General features: G+C 38.3%; 1 long non-coding RNA gene across 1 annotated transcript; it reads right to left on the bottom strand.

The window, feature by feature from the left end:
* Positions 1–5,496: 5,496 nt before the first annotated feature.
* On the bottom strand, positions 5,497–16,646 carry LOC311437745. Its single transcript, XR_014693668.1, has 4 exons — positions 16,530–16,646; positions 10,967–11,135; positions 6,688–6,793; positions 5,497–5,852 (listed from the first exon to the last, which is right to left on the bottom strand). It is a non-coding gene; the product is annotated as an uncharacterized lncRNA (long non-coding RNA).
* Positions 16,647–23,623: the final 6,977 nt, after the last annotated feature.

Raw genomic sequence — 23,623 nt, 5'->3', positions numbered from 1 at the left:
CTATTGACATTCTTGGCCACCTGGGCACACTGCTGACTCATGTTCAGCTATCTGTCAACCAGCACTCCCACATCCTTTACTGACAGACAACTGCCCAGCCACTCTTCCCCAAGCCTGTACCACCACATGGGGTTGTTATGCCCCAGGTGCAGCACTTAGCATTTAGCCTTGTTGAGTGCCATACAGTTTCACAGGGCCCATTGATCTAGCCTGTCCAGTTCCAGTTCCCTCTGCAAACCTTTCTACCCTCAAGCTGATCAACGCTCCTGCCTAACCTGGTTTCATCTGCAAACTTACCAAGGGTGCACTCAATCCCCTTATCAAGATCATTGACAAATATGTTAAACAAAACTGGCCCCAGTACTGAGCCTGGGGGAACACCACTTGTGACCAGCCACCAAATAATTTTCACTCCATTCACAGCGAACCTTTGGGCCCAGCCAGATTTTACCCAGAAAGCAGCACATCTGTCCAAGCCACGAGCAGCCAGTTTCTTCAGAAGGCTGTGGGAAATATTATCAAATGCCTTGCTAAAGTCCAAGTAAACAATATCCACGGCCTTTCCCTTGTCCACTAAATGGATCTTCTTATCATAGAAGGGGATCAGACTAGTCAGGACTTTCATAAACCCATGCTGACTGGGTCTGATCTTTTGGTTGTCCAATATATGCCATGTGGTGTCATTCATGATTATTTGTATTATAGGATAAATGTCAAACAGTATTGATAACAATATTTAGAATACCTCGAGCTATACATAAAGTTAAAGTTTTACTGCTTTCTTGTGAAGGCCTCTAAAGACCAATAACTAATTCTGCAAACTGAGTCACTCATGTTAATGAATTATCCATTATTATAGGTATAAGCTTGTTAAAGCTGTAAATTTGTTTTTACAGGGTTTATATATATATATATATATAAACCAAAAACATAAAAATAATGAATATACTAATATTATTGAACAACTTGCAAGAATTGGAACTCTGGTATGTCTGAATTAAAAAAGATTTCAAGTTCCAGCATTGTAAAGTTTTAGCACGGCCAAAACTTGAAAAGAGCTGAGAGTCTTGTAATTTGGTGATATCTTCCAGTCTGTAGCATGAAATATTACTTGAATTTCATCTTACTGTTGTGGGACCTACAAAATCTTGCCTATATGATCAAAGATGGGACCCAGTATTGTAGATCCTGCACATAAGCATTGCCAGTGGTTCCATACCTATGAGAATGAAGACTGGAGATTGCAAAGTTCCTTAAAGTCACAAGAAAAGGGGATATAGTTAAGAAAAAGGAGAATCCCAGTTGATTTTTCTTCTTGACATTGATGGAAATTTTGTAATTTAAGTACAAGGGGCTGGGACACTAAGCCAATGTAGGTATACCACCATTGTAAGTACAGAGGGCTTTGTACTGGGATAAGATTTCACCCATGGTCTGTATTAAGCAGACAGAAACTGAACTTTGCTTCTTTGATGACTTGCCTTTATTTCCATTGCAGAGGGTTAAGTTAGGTGATGCCTCATTTCTAATTTTGCTTACAAGTGGAAGTTCTACTTTTTATCTAGATCTGTGAGACTTCTCTTCCTTTTTACATATGTCAATTATCTTTCAGTATTTCAGTAATGAACTAATGGGTGTTTAAAATGTTGGCCAACAGAACTACCTTAATAAAGAAGTCACATAAAAGTACAAGCTCAAGCACAGTTTGAATTAAGCACATCAGGTTTTGTTCACTCAACTGGAAAACTAACATTTGCTCAGCTTGGCAACACTTTGTGTTTACTGGTGTCTGAACATAATGTACAGATCTCTCCAGCACGGTGTTTGTTCAGTACCTGTGCAATCATCCATTGCTATGTTAGAGTAAGCTTACAAATTTCCAAAGGTATTTGGTCTTCCTAAAGAAAATGATTTTTAAAATCTTTAATGCTTGGAAGAATTCTGTTTTCTTCTGTTTCATATTTTCAGCTGTGCAAATTGGTATGCTTCTATTGTTGAAGAAGTTTTGACCCAGTCTCATTTTTTATTTAATGTGTGCCATTTAAGATGAACAATTCAATTAATACAAGTTGAACTACTTTTACCAACAACTCAATAGCTGTGGACAAGTCTCTTCTACCAAGTCTATCCTACAAGAGAAATTCAGACAAGCTTTAAGTTAGCCTACTTGAAAGGAAGTCCTGCTGTGGAAGTACAGACCTCAAGACAAGCTATATATCCTGGATAAACTGAAAGTCAGACCATTCAGGCTAGCAAAGCATTGTCGTTTTCTTTTACTTAGAGTAAATATGAAAAAGCCTAGATTGCTTCAGGAGCATGAGAGATGTTTTACAGAATCACAGAACCACACAGAATTTCTAGGTTGGAAGAGACCTCAAGATCATCGAGTCCAACCTCTGACCTATCGCTAGCAGTCCCCACTAAACCATATCCCTAAGCTCTACATCTAAATGTCTTTTGAAGACTTCCAGGGATGGTGACTCCACCACTTCCCTGGGCAGCCTGTTCCAATGCCTCACGACCCTTTCAGTGAAGAAGTTCTTCCTAACATCTAACCTAAAACTCCCCTGGCTCAACTTAAGCCCATTCCCCCTCGTCCTGTCACCAGGCACGTGGGAGAACAAACCAACCCCCACCTCACTACAGCCTCCCTTGAGGTACCTATAGAGAGCAATAAGGTCGACCCTGAGCCTCCTCTTCTCCAGGCTGAACAAGCCCAGCTCCCTCAGCCGCTCCTCATAGGACTTGTTCTCCAGGCCCCTCACCAGCTTCGTCGCCCTTCTCTGCACCCACTCAAGCACCTCCATGTCCTTCTTGTAGCGAGGGGCCCAAAACTGAACACAGTACTCGAGGTGCGGCCTCACCAGAGCTGAGTACAGGGGGATGATCACCTCCCTAGCCCTGCTGGTCACACTGTTCCTGATACAAGCCAGGATGCTGTTGGCCTTCTTGGCCACCTGAGCACACTGCTGGCTCATATTCAGCCAACTATCCACCATCACTCCCAGGTCCTTCTCTGCCTGGCAGCTCTCCAACCATTCCTCTCCCAGCCTGTAGCTCTGCTTGGGGTTATTGCGCCCCAGGTGCAGGACCCGGCACTTGGCCTTGTTGAACTTCATGCAGTTGACCTCAGCCCATCGGTGCAGCCTATCCAGATCCTCCTGCAGAGCTTTCCTACCCTCAAGCAGATCGACACACGCACCTAACTTGGTGTCATCTGCAAACTTACTGAGGGTGCACTCAATGCCCTCGTCCAGATCATCGATGAAGATATTAAAGAGGACCGGCCCCAGCACCGAGCCCTGGGGGACGCCACTAGTGACTGGCCTCCAACTGGACTTGGCTCCATTTACCACGACTCTTTGGGCCCGGCTATCCAGCCAGTTTCTAACCCAACGAAGCGTGCGCCAGTCCAAGCCAAGAGCAGCCAGTTTCTTGAGGAGAATGCTGTGGGAGACGGTGTCAAAAGCCTTGCTGAAGTCAAGGTAGACCACATCCACAGCCTTTCCCTCATCCACCCAGCGCGTCACTTTGTCATAGAAGGAGATCAGGTTCGTCAAGCAGGATCTGCCTTTCATAAACCCATGCTGACTAGGCCTGATCGCCTGCTTCCCCTGCAAGTGCTGCATGATGACTCTCAGGAGGATCTGCTCCATGAGCTTCCCTGGCACTGAGGTCAAACTGACAGGCCTGTAGTTTCCCGGGTCTGCCCTCCGGCCCTTCTTGTAGATAGGCGTCACATTTGCTAGCCGCCAGTCAACTGGGACCTCCCCCGATCGCCAGGACTGCTGATAAATGATGGACAGTGGCTTGGCCAGCTCCTCTGCCAGTTCTCTCAGTACCCTTGGGTGGATCCCATCCGGCCCCATCGACTTGTGCACATCCAAGTGCCATAGCAGGTCACCAACCAGTTCTTCATGGATAGTGAGGGCCACATCCTGCTCCCCATCCCCTTCCACCAACTCAGGGTACTGAGTATCCAGAGAACAACCAGTATTGCCGCTAAAGACTGAGGCAAAGAAGGCATTGAGCACCTCTGCCTTTTCCTCATCTCTTGTAACTAAGTTTCCCCCCGCATCCAGTAAAGGATGGAGATTCTCCTTAGTCCTCCTTTTTGTGTTGATGAATTTATAGAAATGTTTTTTGTTATCTCTAACGGCAGTAGCCAGATTGAGCTCCAGATGAGCTTTGGCCTTCCTAATTTTGTCCCTGCACAGCCTCGCTACATCCATATAGTCCTCCCTAGTGGCCTGCCCACTTTTCCAAAGCTTATAAACCCTCTTTTTTCTCCTAAGATCAAGCCACAATTCTCTGTTCAGCCAGGCTGGTCTTCTTCCCTGCCAGCTCGTCTTTGGGCACGTGGGGACAGACCGTTCCTGCGCCATTAAGATTTCCCTCTTGAAGAGCGCCCAGCCTTCCTGGACCCCTCTGCCCTTCAGAACCGCCTCCCAAGGGACTCCACCAACCAGTGTCCTGAGCAGCTCAAAGTCAGCCCTCCAGATGTCCAATACAGCGGTTTTACTGGTCCCCTTCCTGGCCTCGCCAAGAATAGTGAACTCCACCATTTCGTGGTCACTCTGCCCAAGACAGCTCCTGACAATCACATCCTCCACCAGTCCTTCTCTGTTTGTGAAGAGAAGGTCTAGCGGGGCACCACCCCTGGTAGGTTCACTAACCAGCTGCGTCAGGAAGCTATCTTCCACGCTCTCCAGAAACCTCCTAGACTGCTTTCTCAGGGCTGTGTTGTGCTTCCAGGATATATGAGGGAAGTTGAAGTCCCCCACGAGTACAAGAGCTGATGATTTCGCAACTTCTGTCAGCTGCCTGTAGAACTCCTCATCCGTCTCCTCATCCTGGTTCGGCGGTCTATAGCAGACCCGACCAGGACACTAGCCTTGTTGTCCCTGCCGATCCTAACCCAAAGGGACTCGACCTTGTCATTCCCAGCCTCAAGTTCTACAACCTCGAAAGACTCTCTAATATAGAGAGCCACACCACCACCCCTTCTGTGCTGCCTGTCCCTTCTAAAGAGCTTATAGCCATAAGTATGTACTACATAAATATGTAGTACATATTTAATACGTACAACAGTGCAGTTTTCATTCCCACGGACAATTTGGGTTATTTCTCACAAATATTTCCATGAGCAGCCTGCAAATTATATTGACCTAGTAGTCATAAACTTGCATTATCACTTACTTGTTAACCAGTAAACAAAATGATGTTTGCAGTATTTCTTTATATCTCAACCTAATTGCCCTCTCACCTTTTTAGGAAGGCAAATAAAGATTACAGAATCATAATGGTTGAAGTTGGAAGTGACCTCTGGATGTCATCTTGTCCAATTCCTCTTTGATATCATCATTTCCATCTATAAATTCCTCTCCAGGAGTTGCCAACTGGCTGTTATTTCCTCAGAAAACAAAACAGCTACTAGATCTACTGCATAAATTTACGACAATTTATGCATGCAGAGCTGCCATTGTTCTTAGGTGATCATGCTGAATTTCTCTGGTGGCAACTCATCCTTCAACATTCTCTGTCTTCCCTCATTTAGCATCATTTTCTTGCTCTGCTTTTGATGAATTTTGTTTTCATAGTCTCCTTAACCGGTCTTGTGCTGCCATCTCTCTCCTACAGTTCTGTTGCTTATAAGTCTCTGACTCTCCCCATTCCTTCTGTTGTGTTTTATACAGGTTCCCAAATGGATTCCTCAGTACTTGACAGCTTTATCCTGGTTGCTGGACTTTCATTCATCCATTCTTCCCACTGTTAACTTTGACTCCTGCTTTCACTGAGCAACAGCTTGAGAACAGAAGAGTCCTTTGGTTTTGGCAGCAGCACTCTAGCCTCTCCATACAGAGACAGAAAAGCAGATGAGACTAACTGTATTGAATGAATTATGAGAAGAGCAAGAATAGAATATGATCCAGTCAAAACCAGTAACAACTTCATTTGAGAAGTCATTCCCTAAGCTTTTTTAGGAACACTTAAACTACAAGAAAGAAATATAAAGCACTGGCCTTTTTTCTTCTGTAAGTACATTGCTTAATTTGTCATAAGATCCAAATGATACTGTCTTACCCTGTAAAATAATCCAAAACTTTAATGGAAAATACTGGGCATAACTCTAGTTGTGGTAATAGAAACTGAGTATGATCATCCAAGTGCAATAAAAGAAGTATGACCATAGAATTGTTACAAGCAGATAAGGAATATAGAAACTGATTGTGTTATGATCTCAACATACACACCATCAAACATTCGATGCTCATTATTTTCGCTCGGATAGTTTGCAACCGAATAGCGCCTAATATCTGTGAGGATGAAAGTGGTTTTCAAGAAAAAGTTTCAACAGAGCAATTTTACACAATACAGGAGCAGAATCAAAGCAGCTTGCTCTGAGACTCCTACACCTCAGCTGTCTGCTTTTCAGGGATTTAAGTCAGCCTAGGTTCATTTTGGTTACATAGAATGAAAGGGGTCATGAATATGGTTTGAAGTAGCCTGAAGGCCCAGCTCTTGTTTCTGGTAGTCTGGGGTTGCTGTGCATTTGACATGCTGGAGTGAAACTACTAATTTAGTTTCCACTATACAGAGCCTTGTTTTTATGGAAAAAAAAAAATAATAAATAACTGTAATAATATTTAACAAGTTTTAATTTCTAGCAAGTTGTACCGACCTTACCTTGAGCAGCGGACTTCTAAATAAGTTTGTGGTCAATTATAACTGTTCTGAAGGCAAATATCCATCTTCTCTCAAACTTAGTATTTAGACACTGAAACATGCACATCTAGAACAAAATTTTAAAAGAAACTTTTGTAACTCTAACAGCTATACTGAAATTCTGAGATTTTATTTTTAAAGTCTGGTGAAAAACAGCTGGCTGTTTTTGTTTTGTTTTGTTTTTTAGTTTTGATCACCCACAGAAAAGCAAGAGGTAATAATGCTAATTAGCATCTTGTTAAATCATCATCCCTTAGCTCTGATACTCTGTCTTTCACACACTCCAAAGTCTTCTATTTCCCAGTAGCATGGAATATTTCTCATCATTCATCCTCAAATGAGAGTTCACTCTGAGGCACATGAAGCAATTTCTATATGAATACAGAAAAAGTCAAAGTTACACTTAGCAGCAACTGCTCCACTTCCACAGCCTCTGTGGAAACAAAGTTCAGCTGGAAGCACTGTGGAAAAGGCAATGCAATCATCATGGTATTTTAAATTACTCACAATATTGTGTAACCCAATTAGGTTATGATACGTCTGAAAAGAAATGTTTTTATAAGGCACTACTTTAAAGATAAATGTGGATAAGAAAGGCTTTATGCAAGATAAAGATCATAATTGGAACTATCAGTGAATCTCTGCTTTTGTGTTTTCAAACTAGTGTAAATTGTATTCCTCCTTGCCTTTTTTTTTTTTTTTTTTTTTTTTTTTTCAGGATATGTGCCAATGGAAAGTCTGATCAACTCTGAAAAACAAATAGCTTTGTGTGGCTGTTAGTGATATTCACTGGCCAGTTTTTAAGAAAGGTTTGTGAAATTTTGGGAGCTGAAAGGTAACCATTATTTTTTAAAAGTTCTAATTAAGATGTCAGACTGGGCAATATTTAGAATCCCGTGTAATTTGATTGTGTTGGCCTATTTAGATAAATTGCTTTGGAAAGACAAATAAACCAGCTACTTGAAATGTCCAAGAGGCTCAGGCTTCATTCCAGTGTTTCAAGAAATGACTGAAGCAACAGCCTTTTGTAACTAACAGCCAATCCAATGATAGACATCCAAGTGTCAAAGTCTGATACAAAGAATGATACAAGTGCCTGGATCACCGTCACTAATAGAATAAACAGTACACAGTGTTATTTAAGCACAACTGCTCAGTTTTTTTCCTCTTTGAACTACAGACCTTTGGAGACTTGCATTAAAGGAAATGAACACCCGAAGTTTGAAACATCTGAAGCTGAGACAGCGTCCTACGTAAACCCCTGGGATTATTTGGGTTTGTTTAGTTAGTGTGATTTCCGTTCAGTAGATGTACTAAATCTGCATGACAAACCCAGGATTTAGGACATATTAATACTGTGCCGTCAGTAACCTGAGACTCACACTCTAAAATTCAGTGCTATCCTTGAAAATTCGAAATAGATTCTGGCCCATTAATACATGTATATAGTTTATCAGCTTGCACAACAGTGAACTTTACACTCTCTGTTGCCTTTTCCTTTTATCAGCAGTGAATGTCAAGAATAGAAAAGGTTAGAGAAGTGTGTTCGATTTCCAGAGGAAGCAACTTAATTCTTTCTTGTCCTTGTATCCATTGTTATAGCATATGTTTGGGCATGGACAGCTCTCCCAGGAGGAGACTGATGATCTTCCTGGCAGTCTATCACAGTGGCACATTTTTGGTGCTGTCAGAGTAGTCTTTTTTCCCTGATCACTGGTTTTATCTGCTGCTCCTATGCAATGGGCAACATTAAAGTGAGAGGTAGTGTTCTGGCTTTGGGATTTTTGTGCCATTTTCCTTGTACAGCGTATCTCATGTGACACAACCACGGCTCAGTTTCAGAGGCTTAGAAGGGGAATTGTGAAGCTGCCAGAACAGATGGAACAAAACTTTCCCTTCGAGCTGGGGGCATGGAGAACACAGTAGTGCTCTGTGACACTTTGGCATAGCAGCAGGAGCACTCTGCAGCCCAGGTCCGCTTCCTGTTCCCAGGCTGCGCTGTGGATTATGCTCTGAACTCCCTCCAGTGTATTGGGACACCCGACTACACTCATGCCAGGCAGCACCGAGGAGGATAAGAAGGGTATTTGCTCTTACTTGGGCAGACCCTCGTTGTTCCTTTGACATTTTTGTTGTTAAAGGGGGACAGAACATTTTCCTAGCTGGAAGGCAAACAAGGCACAGAAACAATTTTGCATGTCTTTGAAGCTAATGTACCTGCTCTAACACTGCCTGGAGACTCCATTGGGAGGGATAACACACCCTATTTCTATTCCCCTTATTTGCATCTGAGTCTCTAGGGCTTAATGAAACAAAGTTATATTAAAATTTAACCTGCTGCTCTTCTCCTTTCTTTGAAGATAACAGGAAGAGTAGGCCACTAGGATCTGAGAAAGCTATTACAACCATTAATTGGATGCTGGTACCTGAAGTACTAAATCAACAAAACTTCCAATTCATTAATCAGGTTTAAAGCAGCAAGAACGGAGTGTTATGGCACAAAAACAAAATAATCCCAAAGCCTTGAGGAATGGCAATTCATGTGACAGGCATATATAGGAGTTCCCAGCCAGGGCAGCAGGCAAATTATGTGAAACTTTAGATACAGGGTAGGCCCTGGCATACCCAACTTCCTCAGCTTGTTATTTTATATAATTAAAATTAAATTCTTCAGATTTCTTTTATTTCCTTAAATAGCAAAGAAGATTGGGAGCAGGAATGATGTTTTCTGACAGCTGTAACCAATCACAGACTCGTGCCTTTTGAAGTACTGTTTTCCTTCCATTACTTTTGCATTTAATTTCAAAGTCTTCCTGTGTTGATTTACTCCCTACTTCCCTAATTCACATCTAATTCTCCTCTGTGCTTGGCATGGCTGTGCCCCACAATTGCTCATTTACATGAACTCAAAATTAATAATGCAAGATTTTTAAAGGTTCTGCAAGCCTCTTGCCATTTCTTTAAAAAATAAAATAAAATTGAAAAATGAATGGTAGAAAGATATATTACAGTTTCTGGTGAAAAATAGAAGTGCCACTGCAGTCTCTCTCTTTGCCTAGCCTGCCTACTAACAAAGGCAACTTGTTATACTAGTTAATGTCATTGTTAGTGCAGATAAATAACTTTGCCCATGAATACTGTAAGATTACTGCAGAGTCTTACAGCTACAGCAAGGAGATTTGGGACTGGGACTCTTCCTGGTTTAGCCAAAGGTTGCATCTTTTCTTTGGCCAAGACACTTCATATATGTGAAAATTAAACCAAAAGTTAAAAATGGATATCCCTCCTTACCTACCACATGAGAAAAAAAAAAGGGCAGATTTAATTACTGCTATAACATGTAGGAAGAAAAGCTGAAGAAACACTATGAATAGTAAAATACTTTGCAGAAGTACCAGCTCACCGAAGTTACTCGTAATAAGCCAGGGCCAATTTTTAGAAAATTATTGTTGCACATAATACTAATTATTTTATTTATCAACCATCTTCATGCATCCTCAGTATTTCGCATGCAGCATTAAAAGTATAATAAATAATAATTAAAATTTCATCAAACACACAATAGAGAAGACAAGCAAACACTAAACAGAGTAATAGAGCATTGAAAAGTAGGCTTTTACATCTCATCCCCTGTGTAGCTTCCAGCACCATGCTGGGACATTGTTTTGGTACTGACACAGATGGAAGAGCAACCCCTGTTGAGTCACCCACATCAGTCCTTCTGGCACCACAGAGGATACTGCTGTCAGCACCGACTTGAGTAAAGAACAGCTCCTCCCTACAACACCCTCTCAGCTGCCCATAGCATAGATGCTGCTAGCAGCAGGCCAAGACTCTGGTGGTCATAGCAATTGTTAAGGAAAAACACTCCTATACTCCACAAAACAATGGACATCACCCAGAATTACCAACTTGGAAAAAAACTTGCACTCTTCAGGGTCAGACAAGATGAAAACACTTCCAGACGGGCAGGGATCAGAAGTGATTTAAGAGTCCAGTTATACACAGCAGTGGTTGCTATTTTGCAGATTAAGTTTTGTGTATGCTTGAACGGAATGCGTTACAGGTTTACCTGCACAGAGCAACATCTCACAAAGGGAAATTCTTTCCACTTTACAACAGTCTGCTGAGATCCCACGATGATTACACGGGCTTTGAATGCCAGTATAAAACAACTGAATATTATCTACTGCTTCAATTATCTACTGCTTCATAAAAAGATACAGTTGCAGTCACATACCTGACTAGTCTAGGCCATTTATCCTCACCTTCATGCAGAAAAGCCACCTTGAAGATAATGGTTTTGCTGGGTTCCAAATGTCTTCTGTCCATTTGTTCCGTTCCAGCTTCTAAAACAGCTAGTCTCATTTGTTTTATTAGCTGACCTTATCTGTTCAGCACAGCAGCCCCTGTTCCTCAGTAAAAAGAGAAAAGAAAAAAAAGAAAAAAAAAAAAAAAAAAAAAGATACTTTCTCAAGAAGACTGAGATGTCTCAAAGCAACAGGTCCTCCATCAGAGGTCATGGGATGTCTGGTTCATATGCTGTCTTATGTTGTCTTTCAAGTGCTGCTGAATAAAGCCAGAAGGGTCTAACCTCCCTCTACTAACTAATTACTCTATTAAAATCTCATCCTTTTTAAAAAATCCCCATCCAGACGGGATCCTTACTGCAGAAGCACTTCTAATATCAAGCGGCAACCACAGAAGCTGACCAGGAAAAATATAACTTGTATATTTTATTTTCTATGTTAATTTTAGAAGAGCAAATTTTAGGATACAAGAAGGATCTTCAGAAGAAAAAAAATCTATTTTACTCTATTAAGAATTATATCTTTTGTATTAGAGACTTGCAGAATGCAAGGGTGACAACACCCACACTTCATGGTCAAGCAGCAAAGCTCTGCTGAAGAATCTTATGGATGTTATAAATTGATACAGATTCAAAATGTTTCAGCACAAATTCATGGAAGAAAGAAGAAACCCTGAGGCTGTTATTAAATATAAAGTTATCACCACTGGCTCAGGAACTCCATGAAACAAAAATTGTTGTTTGCTAGGAAAATACCCTGAAAAAAACGCTCATGATGTATTTGCACAGTTCTCGGTATTGTTCCTTGATATCCTGAGACAGGATTCTAGAGTAGATGAAACTTTTGCTTAAAATTGTACCACTGTTCTTGTGGTTTACATTCCTGAGAGAGTATTTATTGCCTTACTTTGCATTCAGGTACTTTTTCTTTCTAACAGAGTGTTTAAAATCTTGAGTGGTTTGCTCCAAGCTCAGTTCTTGCCAATAAATGTATGATGAAAGTTGGATAAATCAGGGGTTACTGCCAGCAAGTGCCAAGAGTAGCCATAGCATGATGGCACAAGCAGGCAGTGATTGAACACATGGAATAGCTAGAATCAGTTACCATCATGAATCTAACCAGAAAGAATCCAAAAAGAGCTGGGATATGTAACATTCCCTGGGTTACCCAGAAACTTCCCTGCCAGAGGGATCATGTGAACATTAAGTAATAATGTGAACGTTAAGTAATGACGTGACAGAAAGAAGAAAAAAAAAAAAAAAAAAAAAAAAAAAAAAAAAAACTGTAATCAACTTGTGAAAGAAGAAAAAAATCTCTAATCAACTTGTGATTAGTTAATTGACTGCTGGTGGAAGAAGAGTAGCTGGCTCCACCAAGGTCAGAGGCTGCAGCTGAGAACAGGAGGCAGGGAATAGAATTGGGGGACAGATTAGAATGGCTAACAAATAACAAACAGGAATGAGAGAATGAACAGACACAGACAGGCACATACCAGTTGAGCTGGAGACTTGTGTACTGACACCCTGATGTAAAGGGTAATTAGCAGTGCAGGAGTTCACCTGCTCTGAAAGGAGATGGAATTTTGAAGAAGAGCATGAAGAGACAGCATGATGGGGCCCAGACACAACCAGGGATGTCGTGTGGACCACTGTGAACCTCAGCTTAGGGCCAATTCCCCCCTCAAAGACTATGAAGGTTTGAAGCAGGGAAAAAACAAAAGACTGTCAGAACACAGGTTAGAATAACTATCCTTTCTAAAAATAATAAATAATAATAATTTTTTTAAAAAAAGCCTTAAAATCTTTAAGTAAACCAGTGTAAGATTGATAGTGTCTACTAACAAATTTCTTCCTGCCCACAAATGAGTCCATTTTTTTAGGCATGGTCTCAGACCAGCATCATGGCAATTTTCTGAGCTGCAGCAAATGCTGCACAGTCCGTCCTTCTAAGTCCCCAGGAATGTTTATTTCCATCACCTCTTCAGCTTGGCAGTGTCTGTTCCCTGCTTCTCTCTGCAACATCCTACTTTCACCTCTTGCTGAGTTCTCCCTCTCTGAAAACCCCACCCCATGTTCATGAAAACTCCCTGAGCACATTCACTTACTCCTTGGGGAGAAGTCTTCCTGCCTTCTCCGAAGGTTCCTGACCCCATCAGTCTCTTTTTAAAGAAGCATGTCATATAAACTCAAACAAACAAAGCAAATATGACCCATTGCACAAGGATTACAAGACAAAAAGCTTTGGGAAATGGAAAGTTGCGTGTGCCCTGAGGTAAGATCAACAGATGAAATGCCAAGAGAGCAACTCTCAGGAACTCTGAAAAGATGACCCAAAACCTAGCCATAAAATCTGAAAAACTATTCTCCTAACTTGATTTATGTTGGTGAGATTTATTTTATCTGTATTTGGTGGATGTCCTAATGGTTTTTATCCAACAATTTCTACCACAAAATGGAACTTACATGAGGCCAAGAGGAATAACACTGCTTTTCTAGACAGGGTGGATGTGGGTTGAAATTTTGGGAACTCTAGTAAAGCCAGATTTAGTTTGTTCTGTCTCTATTGCTGATGTTGGTTGCAGCAGTCCATGCTAAGTGCTGCAGTATGTTTTATCATTGTCTTTTGGAAGTCATCACAAAATTGACTTTTAACTGGTTTGTACATTGCTCCAGAGTAATTCTCAGATCCCAAGATAAAAACCAAATTTTAATTTTCAGCATTGCTTATTGTTCTCATTTCACATCTCCCAGGAACCTTTTGTAGACCCAGTAAACCAGTACTCTGGTTTAGCTCCTAACTGAATTTGAGGCATCAGGAGGTAGACAGGGGCAGGTCAGGAAGAAATACCACTTCATACTTCAGTGGCTTCCTCAATCACAAAACAAGCATACGGTGAGATCCACACCATTGACCTACAGCTAGATGGAGCGTCTGGAAGATAACAAGTGCATTTTCCTGACACCACCCCTGAAATATTAGCGAAGCCAATTGGCCCACTCTTTATATCAACCCACCTTCCTTATTCATTGAAAAATCTTGTGTGAGCTGTAATGCAGTGTTCAAGCGTGTCAGAGATACTGACCTGGCTTCATAGGTATCCTGTCCGTGGTGAACATTGAAGCTTCATTTTTCAGGTGGTCTTTTCCAGACAAAATTTGTTGGTTTTCAGTTCTACCTAATGATCATATGTTATTAACATAGTCAAAAGGAGACTAGAATAAATTTATTGTTTTTAATTTGTAAAGAGGCCTGCAGGTTATTTGTCTGCTATCAGAGCTGTGTTGTCGGAGGACAGATCTCAGGCTGAAGCCTCCATTAGCAGCTGTAGCCTGGTTCCTCCTTCAGAGGCAAAGAAGAGAGATCTCATTACTGTAGGACAGTTTATGAGGCCAGTACGTAATTCCACAGACCAGGCACACAAGAATGCCCCAATTAAAGCTGATCTCCATCCAAAACTGCCAGCAGTTTTGAGTACCTTCCTTCCATGCCTATTGCCAACAGGGACAATTCTATAACCCATTCTTTAGTACAGGTGAGCTGAAACAAACTAATACAAAGCTTGGCTACCCATGTCTACTTTTGAAAGTTTTTAAGACAGCTGTAATAAGCTTTCTTCTCTTTGTGGCATTCAACACAATGGGAGACAGGAGTTAGGCCAGGAACATCCTATAGAGTGTTTGCATTATTGTATCTCTTAGGAACTGGCCTTTCTTTTCTTTCTTTTTTCCCTTGTGGATCCTATACTACTTATTATTCTTTTTGTAACTATTTCTTCTTATAAAGTGCCATCAAAATTACAACATGTTCTTCCTGGAGTAACTGTGACTTCAACTAACAAGTGTCCTTAAAAAACATTTTAAAGAGTAACATAACTGCTTTGCTCTGAATATGTTCATTAGGAGCTGCATTTGGAAATAAGGAACACTCTAGTTGATTTGTACATGCCTGAAACATCCACTGGAAATGAACGCCACAAAGAAATTGATAAAAGCACAGTAAATATGCCATATTTAAGAAATTGCAGTGTATATACCTTATATATACAGCCACATGCAACACCCGCAGCTCCTTCTCCATAATGGTACTACTGCAAGACCATATAATTTATATATAAGCAATATGATTAAAAATGTGGACCAAAACACATAATGACAGATTTTACTATAGATTATACATGTAACATAGATATAATACCATTATAGTTTTATAACCAAATCAATGGCCCTGTGCACCAGAAATCAGCTCTGAGAGACAAAAAAAAATTACATACCTATGTCAGGTATAGAGAGTGTAGGATAGGACAGGTCTAAGTTCATACCACTCAGATTCTCTATTTCTCTGCCCCTATCACTTTAGACTACTCTATCCTTCCTCCCAGAGAAAACAGGAGTGCATAAAATATAATACTGATACAAAAAAAGAATTCCATATCTCAGTGAAGTGCTAAAGGGTAGACAAAAAGTATGTAGCAAATTAAACCGGAATTTGGCAAGAGGTTCCAGGTTAAATCTTGGATGCTAGTGAAGACCGTAAATAATCTCAGCTGGGAGTTATTCTAGCTCAATACCCTTTAGGCCAATCCACCCCTAGAACTCCATAAAATTAGCAGTGGGGTAGCAGGAGCTGGAGCCAAAAATTACTTTTTAAAATCCCGAACCAGTTAATGTCAGTTACAAAATGTTCATTTGAAATACCATCTTGAATGCAAGAAAGTGTTTAAAACATATTGCTGTAAAACAGCATCTTTCTGCTCCAATAACATCTAAGATAGTCACGGTAAAATTTGTCCTTGATACTGTTGCTGTGGTGTCTGTGACTACTCCTATGGCTTTATTGCTTGTGTGTAAGAAAACTTGTAAATTCGTGATTTCAGTTGACATCACTACAGGACACCATCAAGTAAAAACTCCTTTGTCAACCTTACTGACTTTAGTTTTTCAGGTAACACTAGAATTTACCTACTGATGATAGAGAAAAAAATTGTCTGAGAAGGAAAAGAGATGCTTGCCATAAAAACAAAACAAAACACAACGACAAAAAAAAAAAAAACTGCAGATCACATAACTATATAAAAGACAAGCAAAAACTCTTAACTACAAGAGGAAAGGGAATACATAATGAGAACTGAATTAATAAAGTAATTATAGGGTTTCAATGAGTGATTTCTCCTGATATAAAGAAAGTGTAGTTTGGCCATCAGTCAGTCAGTCATGAGAAACCAGAACGAGAAAATATCTTCATATGGAACGATGCAATGTGTATGCAAAATAATGCAATGCATATCATCTTAGTTTTGGTTTTACTTTGTATTTGAAATTATAATGCAAGGCTTTGCTTTTCCATGAAATGTTTCCATAGAAATTTAGAACTTTTCAGCAACAATGATTTTTTTTCCCCATTAAATACTGTAATAGCTCAATCATTTTGAAAGTTTAAATGCATCCAGTCCAATTGATTTCAGTGATCTTTTGTTTAAGGCAATAAAGGACTTACCATGGAATCCAGAAGAAACACTCATGGAGAGAAACCACCTGATTTAAGTGCCTATGCATTGAAAGTATCTGAGTATGTTTGTTTCCCTTTTTCTCTCCAAATGGAGATCTAGTGAACATCATTAGTGCAGGTGGCTGCAATTCATTTGATCAAGCCTTAAGTATTTCCTTTGGGGCTAGATGAATCATGCCATAGGTCCTGGGCACTCTGCTGACTGCAAAGGTAGGTTTGTTTAAACAGAGGCATGCATTCTGTACAAACCCAAGTTTAGTCAAATGAATCCCTTTCACACTTGGTAAGAGGTTTGTCCCATTCAAGGACACCTCTGAAAAAACATGGTGATTCATGGCCAATGTAAACACCTACTCCTATTGTAAGACTACATGTTGCCAAACTCATTTTTTGTACCATAATGGCAAATAAATCTTTTATCTAAATAAATGTTTATCTAATAAATGTTTTAAACACACCCTTCTAAAGAAAAATATTGTCTCACCTCAAAACTACCATCTTAATTTTTAAGCAAATCTTACAACAGACAAAAGAAAACACGGATCAAAAATCCAAGAGCATTTTGTTGGTATCAGAAGCAGGCTAAAAACAAAATCAAACAAATTAAATCCATATCAAGCATATAGATTTCACCAAAACAAACAAACAAACAAACCACAATTACATAAAACAGGTTTTTACATGAATTTGGCAGTGTTATGTAAATGAATACAGATGCTATGTGCTGCTTGGAAAAATAATTTATTTTGTTAGCTTACAAAAATGGCATTTCATGTTACACTTAAATTATGAGCAAAGCTAGCAACTTTGAACCTGCAAAGGCACTAACAGTCTCCTGAGATGCAATAAACATTTGTGATCTTGCTTTCAGAAACAGCTTGGTGTAAGTTCAAGTCAGCAAATACTAATAAATATTGATATTTTTGTTATTATCTCATTGGCTAACATTTTACATTCAGAAAAGTAGGTAAAAATGTTGATGTTAAATTAACGTAACATAATGAACTTTCTTGGTAGAGCCATAACCAAACTTATACATAAACATACCTGCAGATCCTATGTCAAGCCATCAATTTACAGCAGCATACTCAAAGCACAATATAAGGCTTTCTTATACTTTGAAATGTAATCCACATGATCTCACCACTTAGTATTCTGCCTAGTACTTTATTTAAAGTGAAATTTGATCCTTGCTGTATGTTGATATAAATTAGGCATAGGCATACTGAAGTTAGTGCAGCCATACAACAATAAAACTGGTACGCTGATGTGACATGAGTCAGACCTCATGCATGTAACCAAGCACTGCAAACTTCGCAGGCTGACAAGGACCCATGCTTAAGAATAACATAGCAAGAAATTTCTCCTTTTATACTTCCGCAATGATTTGTTCCTAAATACATGAGAGGTGTTCTGAAAATGTGAATTGTAGATTTAGTTGTACATGCATCCATGCAATTCACAAAAATAATAGCCAAGCAGTAGTTTAATTCATTATGTAGTTCTTAGCACAGCTGAGATGATTTTTTTTCCATCCTAAAAGATGGTAGCTAATGGAAAAAAAAATAAAAATAAATGAAAACATCTTGGAAAGCAACCGGGTATCACAGCTATCATATAGTCATATGTTGAAAGACTTGCTGCAAAAGTTAGAGAATATCTGAAAAATAGACAAAATTGTTTTTATTTCAGAAGTCTCCTTTTCAAAATAAATAAATGAAGGCATAGCAATAAAGTTGCTCTTTAGATGTAAGATATAATTAGTTTCTGCCTACAAATATGAAAATTTTAACTTTAGGTATTTTTTGAAGTACTGTTTTTTGTTGAAAACCTGATGTGAAACAGAACATGTAGCGGTGAGTGTTGTGAAATATAGCTGATGCATCTTAAAGAGATGAACTATCCCTCCTTTAAGGTTCAATTATTATTTTGAAAAAGCTGTGGTATCCCACATTAACAACAAACATTTTTCTGAATTTCTCAAATTTCATAATTTTATATTAAGGCCATTTAGAAGTACAATGGTTTTCATTATATAATTTATTTTTAGTCTTCTTGAAAAATAATAGTACTTTAGTACAAGAGCCCAGCTGAACCCCAAATCTTATTTCTGAGATTTTTATTTTTTTTTTTGAGAAAAATTCTTATTTAAAGAAAAGCGATAGTGTGTAATTATTCCAAATACTTACAGTCTGCTAAGAAGATATTTTGATAAGATGGATTTTTTTAGTATGTATTTGTTTGCTTACTGGACCAACACATATAGTGGACTTGGAGACCTCCAAAATGCAGTGAAATATAGGTTGAGAATATTTTTCCTTCTCCTTTCTTCAAGCTCATCATGAAATGCTAACTCCAGTGATATTCGCGACAAGGCCTCTGCTAACTTCAATGAGATCTGGATTTTGATGCACAAAGGATTAGTTTTCTTTTAGGCCAATAAAGTTTTACAGTGTATGATCATAAATGTTTACACATGTCTATGACTATAAGATATATAATTATGTGAACAGGACTATACTTGATGTCTACACAGCTATTGCAAGTCTCAACACACCTTTACACTTTGGAAATCAAATATGGAAGAAACTGGTTACTTCAGCAATGTCAGATTCACTAAGCTGCCTTTCTATTATATTTTTGAGGAATGAAAAATAACCGTATGTTTCTACGGACACACAGAAACAAATCTATGAGACAGAATAAATAGGATGTAAATTTAACAAAGAAAAGACAGATACACATTTTTTCACACAGATGTTCCTAATACTCTGCTGAGAGTTGAATTTATATAGGAATGTGGTCAGGTAGCCTTTTTTTATTAAATCAGGAGCTAGACTCCTTGCTGAACTACTGGCAAAAGTCTTTCAGGGACTTTATGTCAGGAAATAATTGTTTGCCAAGGAATTTCATTCCATTAGGCCTATCTCCATTACATTAACAGATAGGAGGTTTAGAGGTATCTAACTGACCTTTCTGACATTATACCAGTACAGAGCATCCTGCACACATCTAACTCAGTGGAATTCCGAGATTTTGTGCAGTCACTTTACAACATACTGCAGCAGCAACACTAGGATGTGTGGACTAGAAAATGCGATGTAACATGTCCACTGTCACATGTGTTGGATGCCTGGGCAACCTGAGCTTAAGAATTTCCCAGCTGAAATGCCAAATCACAAGATTCATTTTGTTTCACTTTTAGAATACTAAATGTGAAAAGCATTGTTTAATTTGAATTAAATAAAAACAAAAGATCTGAATGAAAATTACTCATGCAGCAATTAACTTAATTAGGAGAGCTTGCTATGTGGTATTGGGATTAGCTGTTTTTTTATTCATCTCTAAATTAAGCAGGAACTGGCAGCATAAAATGATAAAATATTCCAGAACCCAAAAATGACTTTTTTGTTTTGTTTTGTTTTTGTTTTCTCACATACTCCCAGGGGAAAACAAACAAACAATACAAAAAAAAAAAAAAAAAAAAACATTTGCTAATAAGCAAATTTATAAATTTCAGCTTCAAAAGTGAATCACCTTCAAAAACAGTGTTACACAGCATGAACGATCTTGCATTACATACTGTCTAAATGCCTATTTGTCACTTTTTTCCAGTGCACTGCATATAAGAGAATTGCCCAAAGTATAATCAAGTCTAAGACAATGCGAGTCTCTTACAGTAAAAGATGATATGAGATGGGACTGATGCCTGTTGAGTAATATATTCAGGGGCTAGAAAGGTAGTCTATAAAAGGCAGTCACTACAATTTAAGAAAGTACTTGCATTCTGGAAAAACAAAGTGTTTCTTGACTGAGACATTATTTCCTGCTTTCACAAAGATATTTTTATTTTACAAGAAAAATCCACTCAAAAAAAAAAAAAAAAAAACAAAAAAACAAACAAAAAAACCTTTTCTGATCAGTGCTTCATTAACATACAGATCTTTAATCATACAGTGGACAGCATGCTAACAAATCCAAATTCCATGGCTGGAGAGCCTGCTGATGTATCTCACACTATGGATTCTGCGGTTTTTAGCTTTATGACTTCACCAGAGACCTCTCTGGTGAAGACAAAACAAACAACTCCATGGTTTCTGATGGATTTACTGACATTCTCTTAGTCAAAATATACAACAAAAATTCTGCCAGCTACACGATGTCTTCATGGTTGCAGCTGTTTGGATGAGATTGTGTTGTCAGTGCTGGACCTGGCTGCGAAGGCCTCGCTAAAAATGGTGCACTCACTGAGCTGCATATACAAAATAGGTTATTCCACAGATGCAAACTGTTCTCTTGGCCAACAGTAAAACACAGCTCATCTTCATCATTTTCCACAGTAAGTCCAAAACTGGGTCACTGGTGGTTTCTGTGAATAGCCTAATGCCAGTACATAAATAAGGCTGACTTCCCAGTTTAATGCTTACTTAACAATGTGCATGACACAGAAATCCACATTTGCAGAATGATACTGTGTGATCTCCTTTAGCAAATTTTAGTATTGCTTCTCAAAAATATTTTAGATATCAACAACTGTTTCTACTGAGGATACTGAGGGTCAGTAATAATACTGACATACTGAAGAAAAATTCTTTGTAATGTGAGAGTTTGTGGTTCTACACTATAGTTAGGCAGATCTGCATTAGTCTGTAGGCCTTTTTAGGCCTTTTTTTTTCTGCCTGGAATTAATAATATTTCAGGATTACCACAGTAATGTTTATCTTCCGCTATTTTCCACTACAGACTGATAGTAAAATGAATGATAACATTTATAAAAATCTCAGCAAACCTAGTAAGACAAATTTGCTTTTGCCCATGGGATAAACTCTAAAATTAGACTTGTGATCTGATAATAGTTTACCAAGTAAGCTTTATTCTGGCAAACAAGTAAGAGTGGCAGAATTTACAGGAAAAAAGATGTTATAGACAACAAGTGCCTTCATAATTACTTTAACCCCTGAGCATATCAACTACCAAACTGTTAATGTGGAGTAAGTGCAGAAATTATGATATGTATTCTGACATGTAGATGACAGACGAGAAAAACAGTCCAAGATAAAAATAATTCTGGTCTGACAACATATAAAAATAAAACAAAGGAAAAATTCCTGTACTTATTCAAGCAAAACACCAACTAAGGAGCCATTTGCCTAAATAAAGATAGCAGAATTAATCTTAATAGAGGTTTATTTATACAGTTCCTGTACTTAAATATAATATTTTAATGAAAGCATGTTATAATCAGGTTCCAAGATTATCTAGTTTGAAATAGTACCACATAGATGCTTAAATAAAATGATGAGAAATTTTAAAAAATTGTCACTGCATATTTTCTGAAGGCATATGATATTTCAGACTTTACCACTATTATGGCAAGTAAAAAAAGGCTCATTCCTACAGGCTAAGTAATGGCAGATTTGCAACTTCAGCTTTGGAAACACGACTGCTATTGTTGTTAGTACAAATGATAAATACTGGAAGTTGCTGTATTTTAACCACAGTAATCTCTTTCATTTTTGTTGTCAACATTCCCAGAGGCATTATGTTCAGATTTTTGAAAGACCAAGGTTATCAGATTCTGCCCTGCTGTACTTCTGCATGCAGTACTAATATGTTTTTCAGATTTAAAATCTAATTTAGTTCTTTACATAGTAAAGAAAGAAAGCTCCTAACAGCTCCTAATGCTTACAGTAAGAGGTTGACATGAGTTGAGCTAGAGTGGAAAATATTTTAATATGTAAAGAAAATAATTCATCCGAGATGGGATCTTACTTAAAGATTGCTTTTATATAGATGCAGATACCCGTGCTAAAGCAGTTCTTAAATTAAAACACCAAGAACAAAAGTGTTCTGAAATTTAAATCATAAGCTGCTTCCCATTCCTTGTATTACTAGGTTTTCTCTATATGCAACCCCAGATACTGACCTGCAGCTCTCACTAACTTCAGTATCAATTACTTCTGTGGGGTAGGGCTTAGAGACATATAAATTTGTCAGTAATGCAGTTTTAGAGAACCATGGTAAAATTTCACTGTAACATGTAGTCTACAGAAGTCTAAGAATGAATGAATTCTGAGTATTATAGGTATAAGAATGTATTCAGGTCTTAAACTACTGATTTGCAGCAATAAAAATGGTATCTGTATTACAAAAATACACAGTTCTTTACTGTAATAGTAACATCAGCATTTTCATTCATGAAAAGTCCATTCGGTGCTATACAGTGAAGACACTATGCCTTGTAAGCCAGAGATGAACTGATATGCAAATTCCTTAGCTCAAAAAAATGGACTTTAGAAAATATAAGAATAGTATTTCCTTTGTTCTAAGGAATTTTATCTTTTTTATTGATATTGGTGAGATAGCTGAAACAGGACTAGTAATGTGGCTGAGGTCTAATTATTCAAGGAGTACTTTCACCATCACTGAACACTGGCTTCTATGAAAATTTTGAGACATGTAAGAAAAATGCTTTGTTTTATATCATAATTTAGTCCTGCTCCACTTCACTGCACAAGGGACAGACACTGCCTCCTTCTACTTTTATTTTGAAGTTTTTTCTTAGGATAACAATTACATAATAAAAATAAATTCTTTTAAATATTTAGCAATTATCTTCTCAAAAGTAATTAAAAATAAGTACTTTTAAGTCTGCTGTACATAATTAAAAAACTGAAAGACATTACAAGATTTAAAGTTTACTGTAGTGATAATTATTTGATGCATTTCTGAAAGCCTTATATTGAACCACTGTATTCCAGGACAGCATTAAAAACACTGATGCCTTCTATTAGCTTGTCATATCCATTAATTAGTACATATATACAAAGTTACCTCATTTACTAAATACTGACTGGATTAAAAATCAAACACCAATTTAGTTGGGGTTACCACTTGTTTTCATTATTGAAAATTACTGTTTTAGGCAAGAATGAAGGAACAGGTTAACATCAATTCTGATAACCAGAAAGGACAATAATTTTTTAAGATATGAAATATACTATATGCTTTATACAAAAATGATCTGGTTTTCTACTTTAAAAAACTGAAACTGGTCAGAGGAATATTATTTCAGTCCAATA

This window comes from Aythya ferina, assembly GCF_964211825.1.
Source record: "Aythya ferina genome assembly, chromosome: 5".
NCBI lineage: Eukaryota > Metazoa > Chordata > Aves > Anseriformes > Anatidae > Aythya > Aythya ferina.
Note: the sequence above shows the minus strand (reverse complement) of the source record. Positions and strands in the feature narration are given on the sequence as shown.